Below are 13,630 nucleotides of genomic sequence, written 5' to 3'. Positions count from 1 at the left end.
AGGATGCTCCATTCATCTTTTCAGATGAATGCATCAAATCTTTTAATATTCTTAAATAGAAACTCACTAATGCGCTAATCATGATAACTCCAAATTGGAATTTACCGTTTGAACTCATGTGCGATGCAAGTGATTTTGCAATGGGAGCCGTTTTAGGACAAATGATTGAAAAACGATTTCAACCTATTTATTATGCTAGTAAGACGTTACAAGAAGCACAAATGAATTACACAACTACTGAAAAAGAACTCCTTGCTATTGTCTTTGCTTTTGACAAATTTCGTCCATATCTCGTTCTAGCTAAAACGGTGGTCTATACTGACCATTCTGCTCTTAGATATCTATTTTCGAAACAAGATGCCAAACCAAGATTAATCCATTGGATCTTACTCTTACAAGAGTTTGATATTAAAATCCGAGACAAAAAGGGAGCAGAAAATCTCGCAGCTGATCATCTTTCTCGTCTTGAAAATCCTAAATTAGAAGTTCTAAATGAATCGGTCATACAAGATAACTTTCCTGATGAATATCTATTGAATATAGATTATAGTGAAATTCCATGGTTTGCAGACTATGAAAACTACTTAGTATGTGGATACCTTGAAAAAGGATTATCGTACCAAAAACGAAAGAAATTCTTTAGTGATATAAAACACTATTTCTAGGAAGATCCACATTTGTTTAAAAGTTGTCCTGATGGAATAATACGCCGTTGTGTATTCAGAGATGTAGCCAGTCAAATCTTAAACCATTGTCACACAGGACCAACAGGAGGGCATTATGGGCCTCAACTCACAGCAAAAAAAGTTTACGATGCTGGATTCTATTGGCCTACAATTTTCAAAGACGCACACCTTCTTTGCAAATCCTGTGATGCATGTCAAAGGGCCGGAAAAATAAGTCAACGTGATGAAATGCCACGAAATGTCATTCAAGTATGTGAAGTATTTGACATTTGGGGTATTGACTTTATGGGTCCATTTCCAAAATCGCATAATAATCTCTACATTCTCGTTGCTATTGATTATGTATCTAAATGGACGGAAGCACAAGCTCTCCCAACTAACGATGCACGAGTTGTAGTCAACTTCTTAAAACGTCTTTTTGCAAGGTTTAGAACACCGAAAGCTTTAATAAGTGATCGGGGTACTTATTTTTGTAACAATCAACTTGAGAAAGTTCTAAAAAGATATGGAGTAACTCATAAAATCTCAACCGCTTATCATCCACAAACAAGTGGACAAGTTGAAAATACCAACCGAGCTTTAAAACGTATTCTAGAGAAAACCGTAGGATCAAATCCGAAGGAATAGTCCATGAAATTGGAGGATGCACTCTGGGCTTTTAGAACAGCCTACAAAACTCCAATTGGAACCACACCTTTTAAACTCGTTTACGGAAAAGCATGTCACCTTCCAGTAGAAATTGAACACAAAGCATTTTGGGCTTTGAAGACATGTAATCTTGATTTACATGAAGCTGGACGTCTACAATTAAGTCAAATAAACGAATTAGAAGAATTAAGACATGAAGCATACGAAAATTCGTTAATCTATAAAGAAAGAACGAAGAAATGGCATGATAAAAGAATCAGAATTTCAAAAGAATTTAAGGAAGGAGATAAAGTTCTTCTTTTTAATTCACGATTCAAGCTATTTCCTGAAAAATTGAAATCAAGATGGTCTGGACCATTCATAGTCAAAAGAATTTTCCCATACAGAACAGTAGAATTAATAAATTCAAATGGGATTGAATTTAAAGTTAATGGTCACAGAGTTAAACATTACATACATGGTCCGATGGAAGTTGACAATGAAGTCAATCATAATTTCACCACCCTAGAAAACCTTCAAAATGAAAACATAAATATGTTATCAACAACATATGAAAAATCAAAATTGAAAAATGGGGAGGATTCAAATTGGAGTGATGAAGAAGAATTTCTATACAAACCTCCCATTCCAAGAAATGAAGAAAAAGAAGTTCAAATAGAAGTGAAAGAACCAAGAAAAGAACACCTGAAAAAGGTTAACAAACCAACTCGACTTACTAAAGTAGGAGACCCGGGTGAATTTATCATTTCTTGCTTGCTTAATGATGGTGCTATATATAATGGACTCACAGATTTAGGAGCAAGTGCAAATATTATGCCTCTTTCCTTATACAAAAGATTAGGTATGGGTAAATTAAAACTAACCAAAATAGGTGTTCAATCATTTGACCTAACCATTAAACACCCGGTTGGAATAGCAAATAATTTACTTGTTAAAGTGGGAAGTTTGACCTTTATTGCAAACTTCATAGTTATTAATATGGAGGAAAACATTGATATTCCTCTAATTTTAGGTCACCCATTTTTAGCAACCACCGAAGCATTCATTGATGTAAGAGAAGGTAGAATGACACTTAGGGATGGTGATAAATCGGTCACCTTTGTGAACCGAAAGTTTAGATCTCCACCAACCAAAACTGTTAAACCAATAAAAACGCATAAGTGTGGGGAAGATGAAGAAACACTTAATGATGATCCGATAACAAAGAACCCCATTGGTGATACGAAATTAGATGAACCCGTTTTTAACAGTTCAATGAAGAAACTGATATTGCTTAAAACGAACATATATTTAGTCACAATATCGTTCCAAAATGTAATGTTTTTAATTGTAATTTCCTTATTTTTAGTTGTAATTGTTTAAATAAATAAGTGTGAAGACGAAAGACGAAGATCGCTCAAAAATGAAGATTTAAAGTCGAAAACGAAGATTTAAAAGGGAAAAATATCCAAAATGCTCAAACGTACAAGTTACACTCCAAGTGGTTTAAATTATCGAAGAAAAATGTCTAAAGATTGACAAGAATGCAAGTCGCGGAACGCAGATTACACGATATTAAATTGTACTAAAAGACGTTCGCGAAACCGGGACTGAGACATAAACCGGGCGTAAATGTACGAGACATCGGAGCCAAAATTATGAGTCAACTATGCACAAGAATATAATATAATATTTAAATAATTATATAAATTATTTATATATTATATATATATTTATAATATGTCGACAAGTAAAAATCCAAAAAATTGTGAGCTGGATCTGGCGGCCATGCGATCGCATGGGAAATAGGCATAAAACCCATGCGATCGCTTGGGTTACTATAGCAGGCCACATATCTATAAAAAGCCAGTTTGCTCGAGCTTTATACACAATATTTTCATTTCTTCTCTGCATACTTATATTTATATTTATAATTATAATTTTAATTTAAGTTTATTTTAATAATAAGGTTATTGTAACATTTAATTTACGGGTTTTAAATCGGAGTTCTGTCCGTGTACCACTACGCTAATAATATCGCTTTTTACCGTTCCAACTCGCTGTAAGTCTCCACGTCCTAACTTTATTTTCACGTATCGTTATTATCGTTATTATTTCTATTGTTATTATTATTATTATTATTATTATTATTATTATTATTATTATTATTATTATTATTATTATTATTGTTACCATGTCCACTTTATATAATTTATATTTTTACGCCGTTATAATGTACAACTAAATATCCATAGTGGTAACTAAAATGTAGAACCTCTGGACAAATGGATTGAACCATATTATAATATTATGATGTAACTTTGACTATTTTTAATATTAAGTTTAATCACCGACCCATTGTTATATAATTTAATATTTTCACCCTTATCACATAATTTATTAAAATTGATAAACGAAAGTGCATTAAATTGACATAAATTATGCTTCAACACCTCGGTGATCTAGACAGACATATGGACAAATTATTGATAACAATTTAGAAGTGTGATTCGATGGTTTGGGTAATATTACAGTTTATATAATCGTGTAATTATAAAAAGGGTAAGACCGTTATAATTTTGGTTTTAACGAAAGTAAAAACTGGATTAAATCTCAATTTAAATAGTCGGGGTATAATTTAATTCACTAAAACGAGATCTAAACGAAAGTGAGATTTAGTTTTAGTTAATTAAATCTTTATAAATCGAAAGATAAATTATAAGGATATATATTAAAACATCGTAATCGGACTTAAAAACAATCCATAAATCCAGAGAGGACATATTTTAGTAGCCACTACTTTACCTTATTTTAAATCTCTTCAATTTCACTTTTTACCATATAGTAAATTTTAATTACTTTTTACTATTTTGCTATATTGCCATGAAAAACCTTATTTCTTCTATTTTGTCAAATTATTTAAATTGTATTTTTATTGTCGTTAATTTAGTTATTTCGTTTTAGTTAAATTTAAATTCCGTTCAATTAAGTAGTAAACCCTAATCCAAAATCCCCCTTTTAATAGATTAACTTTTAGCGATTAAAACCTTGAAAACTCCATTTCCCTGTGGAACGAACCGGATTTACCAAATAAACTATTACTATACGGATAGGACAAAGTTGCCTATATGTGTGAAATCAATCCGAAATCATAAGAACACCATATAATCACAACTAATTCATGTAATAAATTCAATCTAAATTCGATCAAAATAAAAGGACACGATCTTCAAGCACATCAACTTTTTGGCGCCGTTGCCGGGGAAGTTGGCAGTTAAATAAATAGATAATTTTTCTGATTCGTAGTAATAGTTGGATTTGTACGTGGACTGGGTTATTAGAGCCAAACAGTACTCAATTATATTGAGACCAAACGAATCCTGCCCCTCTGCTGCATCTTTTGGCTATTCAAAACGTGGGCAAAATCAGAAGGAAAATCTGTTTGTTTAAAGGTTTTTATCATTGTTTTTAGTTATTCGATCCTTTCGTGAAAATTCATTTTCAAGAAAGTTCAATGTTTATACACTTAGTGAATAAATCCTTCAAGACTACATACAATTTTTCAATTGTATGACCCGTTCAGGAAATCCTAAACTCGTTGCACTTAATCCAGAGCCTGAAAGAAACTTGAACAAAATATTAAAACAAGAAAAACAAAAAAAATTAGGTAGTACTAGTCAACCGAAAACACTGAAAAATATCAAAAAACAAGTAGGAAACACTAGTGGTCAACCAGAAATCAAAACTGAACCTGAAACATCGTCATTAAAGAAGAAATGGCTGAAGTAACACCTGATCCAAATGATCTACCGATGTGGAATACCAAACAAACTGTTCCCCCTCTCGCACTTGCACCTATAAGAAGACCTGAAATTGAGGCTGAAAACTGGGAAGTCAAGGGGCAGTTTATGCACATGGTTCGTGAAAATCAATTCGACGAAAGACTTAATAATAATCCGATAGAACATTTAGAAGCGTTTGAAGATTTATGTGAACTGTACAAAAACAAAGATGTTTCTTCAGATGCATTTAAGTTAAGAACTTTTCCGTACTCGTTAATCGGAGACGCAAAAGGATGGTTGAAAGCATCAAAACTTGATTCTATCACAACTTTTAACGAATTAAGAGAAAAATTCATTACCCGATTTTTCCCACCAGCAAAAGCCGAAAGACTTAGAACTGAAATCACCACTTTTAAACAAAAGTCGGATGAAACTCTTTATGATGCATGTGAAAGATTAAAAAGAATGTTACGAAATTGTCCGCAACACGGATTGCAAAAAGGGCAAATAGTTCAAACTTTTTATCGTGGTATTGATGAACATACTCGTGGTATATTAGATTCATCTGCTGGAGGAGTATTTATGTACAAATCACCAAATCAAGCGTATGACATGTTAGAAGACATGTCAGTTCATACTTTTGAATGGACATCGTCTAGAGATCAACTACCTAGAAGGACGGTGGAAAGCCTTGAAGAAAATGAAGACAACAACACAACCATAGCTTCACTGTCGAATCAATTCAAAAAGTTTGGAAGAGAAATAGAGAAACTAAATTCAACAGTTTTAGCATTAAAAGTAGGATGTGAAATCTGTGGAAAACCACATTTCACAAAGGATTGTGATATCAATGATCGGCCAATGAACTCAGTAGCACAAGTTAATTTTATGGCCAATCAAAGACAAGGAAATTTTCAAGGAGGAAATTCTAATTATCAACCTGCAAACCCAGGATATCAAAACCCGAAGAATTTTGCTTTTCAAAGAAATGGACCACCTGGCTTTTTCAATAGAAACCAACCTCCATTTCCACCTGAACAAAATTTTCAACAATAACCATTACCTCAATTACCATATCAACAACAAAATCATAACACGCAACCAGTAGAGAAGAAATCTAACTTTGAAGAAGTTATGATGAATTTTGTCAAAAGTCAATCAGAAACGAATGAGCAAGTGAAGAGACAACTTCATCAATCCCAAACAGAAAACGAGCAAGTACGAAGGAATCATCAAGCGTCAATTCAAAACCTTGAAAGAGATATGGGAAGAATATCCCAATTACTTGCTGAAAGAAAATCGGGCACTTTACCATCAAACACGCAACCAAACCCTAAGGGTAAGGAAACTCAAAATTCAAGTAATATTTCACAAGTTAATTCAATCACTAGGTGAACTGGGTTAAACATTAACCCAGAGATTCCAAAGCCTCTCACTCCTATTCATGTTTCACAAGAAAACGAACCTGTGGTGGAAGAAAATACGGTGCCAACCACAAGTGCACCAAAGACTCAAAATCAACCACCATTGAAGGTATACAAACCTCCAATTCCATATCCGCAACGTTTGAAGAAAGATAAATTACAAGCACAAACAACAATTTTGCTGACATGATTAAGCAAATTTGTATAAATTTGTATAAAAGTTCAATTTGCTGGAAGGTTTATCAAAGATCTTATAGCAGACAAAGGAAAATATGCAGAAGTTTCAACCACATTCCTTAATGAGGAATGCTCGGCAATTTTACAAAAGCAAAATTTGCCACCAAAACTTGGAGATCCTGAAAGTTTCATCATTCCTTGTCTGATGGGAGATTCAGTAATGTACGATGCATTAGCTGATTTAGGAGCGAGCATTAACATTATGCCTCACTCTTTGTACTTAAAATTGAACTTAGGTGATTTAAAACCAACCAGGATGTGTATACGATTAGCTGATAGAACTTACAACTATCCTATTGGCATTGCTGAAAACCTACCGGTTAAAGTAAATCACTTAATCTTTCCTGCTGATTTCGTTGTTCTTGAAATGGAAGAAGATAGTAAGGTTCCCCTAATTCTAGGATGTCCCTTTCTAAATACTGCAGACGCAATTGTGCGCGTAAAAGAGAAAAATCTCAGCTTAGGTGTGGGGGAGGATAGAATTATATTGAACATAGATAAGGCTATGAAACACCCTATGTCTCCTGATGACGAATGTTTCCAAATAGACATTGTTAATTGTTGTATTGAGGAAGAACTACAAGAACTATTAAATGTCGACACCTCAGATTTCACCCTGATGGGTGAAGATGAAGATTTTGATGTCGATATAGAGTTAGACAAGCTGTTAAAGGTAGTCACTGATGAAGAATACGTAGAAGAAGAAATTCCCGGGGAAGATGAACCTTTTGAAGAAATTACCGATGGTAATAGGTTCCGGATAAAATCTTCCTTGGAAGAACCACCCACCTTGGAACTTAAAAAGCTCCCGGAACATTTGGAGTATGCTTATCTCCAAGGAACGTCACAATTACCCATAATAATTTCATCAAAACTTTCCGATGACTAAAAGGGTAGGTTAATGTCTATTTTAAAAACCCACAAAAAGGCAATTGCTTGGAAAACAACTGATATTCTAGGGATTAAGCCTGCTTATTATACTCACAAAATTCTAATGGAAGAATATTTTAAACCCGTGATACAAAGGCAACGGAGGTTAAATTCTAACATGAAAGAAGTTGTCAAAAAGGAGGTTATCAAATTACTTGATGCCGGGTTAATTTACCCTATATCCGATAGCCCGTGGGTAAGTCCTGTACAAGTAGTACCCAAGAAAGGGGGTACGACTGTTATTCTAAATGATAAGAACGAACTCGTTCCTACAAGAACAGTCACTGGGTGGAGAGTCTGTAAAGACTATCGTCGTCTAAACGACGCTACAAGGAAAGATCATTTCCCGCTACCATTTATCGACCAAATGCTAAAACGTTTGGTGGGAAAAGATTACTACTGTTTCCTTGATGGATTCTCCAGTTATTTTCAAATTCCAATTGATCCAAAAGACCAAGACAAGACCACTTTTACTTGTCCATTTGGTACTTTTGCGTACCGACGAATGCCATTCGGATTATGCAACGCCCCAGGCACCTTCCAAAGGTGTATGATGGAAATTTTTCATGACATGATTGAAGAAAGTATAGAAGTCTTTATGGACAATTTCTCTGTTTTTGGGGACTCCTTCAACTCATGTCTCTCAAACCTTGAACGAATGCTAATTCATTGTGAAGAATCAAATCTTGTTTTAAACTGGGAGAAATGCCACTTCATGGTGAAGGAAGGCATTGTTTTAGGACACAAGATTTCTCTAGCTGGAATGGAAGTAGACAAAGCTAAGATAGACGTTATTTCAAAACTTCCTCCTCCAACTAATGTTAAAGGAATTCGTAGTTTCCTTGGTCATGCGGGATTCTATCGACGATTCATAAAGGACTTTTCCAAAATCGCTCGACCCATGACTAAACTTCTTGAGAAAGACAGTACATTCGATTTCAACGAAGAATGTCTAAATGCTTTCTCCATTCTGAAAGAGAAACTTACGAATGCACCTATTATGGTATCACCCGACTGGTCCAAACCTTTCGAGCTAATGTGTGATGCTAGTGATTTTGCACTGGGAGCTGTTTTAGGCCAACGTCAAGATAACAAATTTCAACCAATCTACTACGCAAGTAAAACACTTACAAGAGCTCAGTTGAATTACACAACTACTTTGAAGGAGCTTCTTGCAGTAGTTTTTGCTTTCGATAAGTTTAGATCTTACCTGGTGTTATCTAAAACAATTGTTTATACCGATCATTCAGCACTAAAGTACTTATTCAAGAAGCAAGATGCTAAGCCTAGACTAATTCGTTGGATTCTTCTCCTACAAGAATTCGACATTGAAATCAAGGATAAAAAGGGTGCTGAAAATCTCGCTGCAGATCACTTGTCCCATCTTGAAAATTCTAACTTAGAAACACTCGACGAATCTACTATTCACGATACTTTTCCAGACGAGTTCCTTATGAAAATTAAAACGGAAGAAGAAATTCCATGGTTTGCGGACTTTGCCAATTATCTTGCCGCAGGAATTCTTGTTAAGAATCAAACTTATCAGCAAAAGAAGAAATTTTTCGCTGATCTAAAGTTTTACTTCTGGGAAAGCCCTAATCTCTTTCGTATAGGAGCAGATCAAGTTATTCATTGATGTGTATACGGTTAAGAAGCTCAACAAATTCTGGAGCACTGTCATCAAGGACCGGCTGGTGGACATTTCGGACCAATCTATACAGCTAAGAAGGTCTTTGACTCGGGTTTTTACTGGCCTACAATTTTCAAAGATGCACATAATATGGTAAAAACCTGTGATGCTTGTCAAAGATCAGGAAATATCTCCAAGAGAGATGAAATGCCACAACAAAGCATCCTAGTATGCGAAGTATTTGACATTTGGGGTATTGACTTCATGGGTCCATTCCCCGCCTCTAACAAATGCAAATACATTCTCGTAGCAGTCAATTATGTTTCTAAATGGGCTGAAGCAAAAGCTCTACCCACTAGCAATGCTCGAGTTATTGTCAGCTTTCTCAAAAACCTTTTCTCACGTTTCGGGATTCCAAAAGCATTAATCAGTGATTGTGGAACTCATTTTACAAATCAATTACTCGAGAAAGTACTTAAAAAGTATGGAATTAATCATCGTTTCTCAACTTCTTACCACCCTCAAACGAGTGGCCAAGTTAAAAACACAAATCGAGGTCTTAAACGAATTTTAGAAAGAACAGTTAAGAATAATCTAAAAATCTGGCATCGAAAGCTAGATGATGTGCTATGGGCATTTAGAACCGCATTCAAAATGCCCATTGGCAAGACTCCTTTCCGAGGTTGATCACAAGGCATATTGGGCAATAAAAGAATGTAATACAGACCTCGTGGAAGCCGGAGAAAATTGATTCTTACAATTGCATGAATTAGACGAGCTAAGACTTCAAGCATATGAAAATTCAAGATCTTACAAAGAGAGAACTAAGAAATGGTACGATGCTCGCTTAAAAGAGAAGAAAGCATTTGAACCAGGAGATAAAGTTCTAATTTTTCAATCACGTTTTAAGTTTTCACCTGGGAAACTTAAGTCCCGATGGAGGGGACCTTATGAAGTAAAAAAAGCATTTCCATCCGGATACGTAGAGTTATATGACAAGAATGGTGGTATTTTCAATGTGAATGGTCACAGACTTAAATTCTACTATGAAGGGTTCAACAACACTGAAAGAGATGACATCACATTCTACCCTAAGGACAAATGAATTCAGGGTAATTTTAGCTAACCACTCGCCTTCTTAAAACGTTTCAAATTATTTCAAGAGTGGAGCCCGATTGGTCTTTTCCACTAGCAGACACTAAAGAACTAGTCTTCTCCCTCAATTCTGAATTTTTTTTAGTTTTGTATGAAATTAATATGCTTTTTAAATTTAAATTTTGTGTGATTTAAAAACAAAATTTACTTTATTTCATTAAGCTTAAAAAAATGATTTCTAAAATTCGTCGTGAGTTGAAAACTAGGTCGTAGAATCGAAATTGCTTTACCCAAGGACGGGGCAAAAAATTTTGTTATCATTATTTTTAATATTATTGATCTAAAGTATGCCAAAAATATTATATGAATGTGGGGTAATATACCAAACTTCAAAAATATGTATTTATGTTTGTAGTTTATTTTATGTACTAATAAGGGTAAAAGACGCATTTTCAAAGACTGAAATTCAGTTTAGCAAAAGCAACCAATTTTTGGCGAAACATATGAAAAGATGACAGAAATTTTGGGATGACGAACAAATCAACATCAACGGATTAAACAGAAAACTCGCAAGTTACGGCTTTTTAGCTAAAGAGGTTTTAACTCCCTTTCTATTCTAATTGCCCTCATGAATTTTATCTTGTCTGATTTCATTGCAAATGAGGGCATTGCATGATCTCAAGTGTGGGGAGGGGTTATAAATTCTCTCGGGTTTACACTAGGCTTATTTTCTAAATTTTGTGAAAAATTTAAAAATTTTTAACTAAATGAATTCAAATCTTGTTTAATATATTTATGAACGATAAAATTAGGTGTGGGTACCGAAGTTATTGTTACCCTAAAATAAGGACATAAATTGAGAAACAACTAAAACGCTTGAATTTATTTATTATAAATAAAAAGACGCATGAAGAAAAAGCCAAGTGTGGGGATATTTGTCAATATATATGAACTGTTATCACATGTTTGTACGAAGTTTATTGCAGGTACTTTTGCTTTGGGCTATATAATTTGTTTTACCCATTAAATTGTGAAAATGGAAGAAAAGATGGATCTACACGATGAATCAATTCTATCATTAAATATGAAGTAAAGTCTTCAGAAAAAGAAACGCGCTTCTTAATTTAGGTCAGGAAGTTATCGTCCAGACCAGTTGTAGAGTCTACGAAAAACCTTGAAATGTTTTCTCGAAAATCAGCTAGAAATCCACGGACCTCAACATCAAACAGGGTCGCCATGTGGTCAGACTTATCCTAGCCATGAGAGGATCTGTTTCGTAAAATGGGGAGGGCACCGTGCAAATTAGCTTGATAAGACTAGTGAATCAGACCCCCAGAAAGGATAATCTCCTTAAAGATTAAAAATCAGCATTTAAGCTTGATATTACTCAATCCTTGAGATTGACCTTAAAGATTGAGAATTACAAACTCATGAAATTCAATGATATCTAAACTCGAGCTTGAACGAGAAAATATTTTGATCAAATTAAAATCGATTTGTTTTCTGAAAACCTATTTTAAATGCGTTCATTACCATTGAACGTAAAATCCTGAGAATTTATCAAGAATTCATTAGGTCATCTGAACCAAATCGAGTGTCAACCGTAAGAACGGTGGTTGCATAGCATGGTCGAAGACAGGACCTTATGCCAGACCGAAAAATTATAGGGTGATCTTTGCTATTTCTCCTACAAAGGATAGTAATTGCATCCGACACGTTGTGGACCATAATCAAAAGCATGTCATTAGACATTGCCTTAACAGTTGCTTATTCATCGCTTTCCTTTACAACCGGACGGTAGTTTACTGAAAGGTAATATACGGGACAAGTATATTGGACGTGTTTCTTTTCTAATACAAGGTTAGCTAGTGGGTGACATAAAACCACAAGTTTTGAACTAAAATTTTAAAATCTGAAACCCACAACACCCACAAAAATAATTTGCAACACCGATAAAGGGTTTAATTAGAAAACTTATCTAGGGTAAAAGCTAGATTGAATTTTCAAAAGATCAAATGTTTTCATAAAGATCCAATTTCCTTAAAGGATCTAAATTTTCATAGTCATGTGGGACTGTAAACCACATCGTTACAATCATTGTTTACACCGTATTAAAATCACTGATGTATAAAGTGTGAAGAATAAAGAAGTGATTAGTGTGAAGTTTGTTTTATTTCAAGTTCTATATTGCTTGAGGACAAGTGTAACGACCCGGAAATTTCCGACCAAATTTAAACCCTAACCTCTATATGTTTCCGACACGATAAGCAAAAAAAACCTTAATGTTGAGTCTAGAAAATCTGAAATCGGTATTTGGAAAAATTAGTTACCCTTTGACTATGCTCGACGATTCACGAACAATTGTTTGTAAATAATTATATACTATGAAATAAATATACTAATAAACTATTAGATGATATAGAAAGAAAACTTAAAATTTAAAACTTGATAAAATATGTAGTAGTAGAAATATATATATATATATATATATATATATATATATATATATATATATATATACACACATCTATCTATGATTAATATACATAATTATTGATTTTATGTCTGGTACAATATATATATATATATATATATATATATATATATATATATATATATATATATATATATATATATATATATATATATAAATGATAAATATCCAATTTTTGCTATATTTTTATATATATAGTTAATAATATGTAATATTGATATTTTTGATAAAAATAATAAATATAGTTGTTATACTAGTATTATCATTATTACTCTATGATTATTAATATCTTTACCATTATTAGTAATTTAATTATTAACTTCACTAGAATTACAAGAATTTATTATTTTTATTACCTTTATAAGTTATCATTAGTATTATTTATATTTAAATTTAGATTATTATTATTAATATATATATTTATCAATTATTAAAATTCATTAAATAATCAGAAAAAGGAATACAATTTGTTACAAATATCTATGATATACTGTATTAATTATATGGTATCGCTAAGACTGATTAAGGGATCAAAATCAATCACAAAAACAAACAAATGTTGTTATTAGTCGTTGTCTTTTTCTATTTTCTTGTATTTGTTTTTTTTTCACTAAACGAATATTATGTTTAATCCATGTCGACGGAAATTTCCTATATTACTCATTCAATTCCTCTTTTCCCTTATCAATTATTAGGTACGCTTATTATTTTTTTTGAAACTACAT

General features: G+C 33.2%; 1 non-coding gene across 1 annotated transcript; it reads right to left on the bottom strand.

The window, feature by feature from the left end:
• Nucleotides 1–5,482: 5,482 nt before the first annotated feature.
• On the bottom strand, nt 5,483–5,589 carry LOC139903745 (small nucleolar RNA R71). Its single transcript, XR_011778540.1, has one exon. It is a non-coding gene; the product is annotated as a small nucleolar RNA R71 (small nucleolar RNA).
• Between the last annotated feature and the right edge of the window lie 8,041 nt (nt 5,590–13,630).

Source organism: Rutidosis leptorrhynchoides, chromosome 3 (assembly GCF_046630445.1).
Source record: "Rutidosis leptorrhynchoides isolate AG116_Rl617_1_P2 chromosome 3, CSIRO_AGI_Rlap_v1, whole genome shotgun sequence".
In the NCBI taxonomy this organism is placed as follows: Eukaryota; Viridiplantae; Streptophyta; class Magnoliopsida; order Asterales; family Asteraceae; genus Rutidosis; species Rutidosis leptorrhynchoides.
Note: the sequence above shows the minus strand (reverse complement) of the source record. Positions and strands in the feature narration are given on the sequence as shown.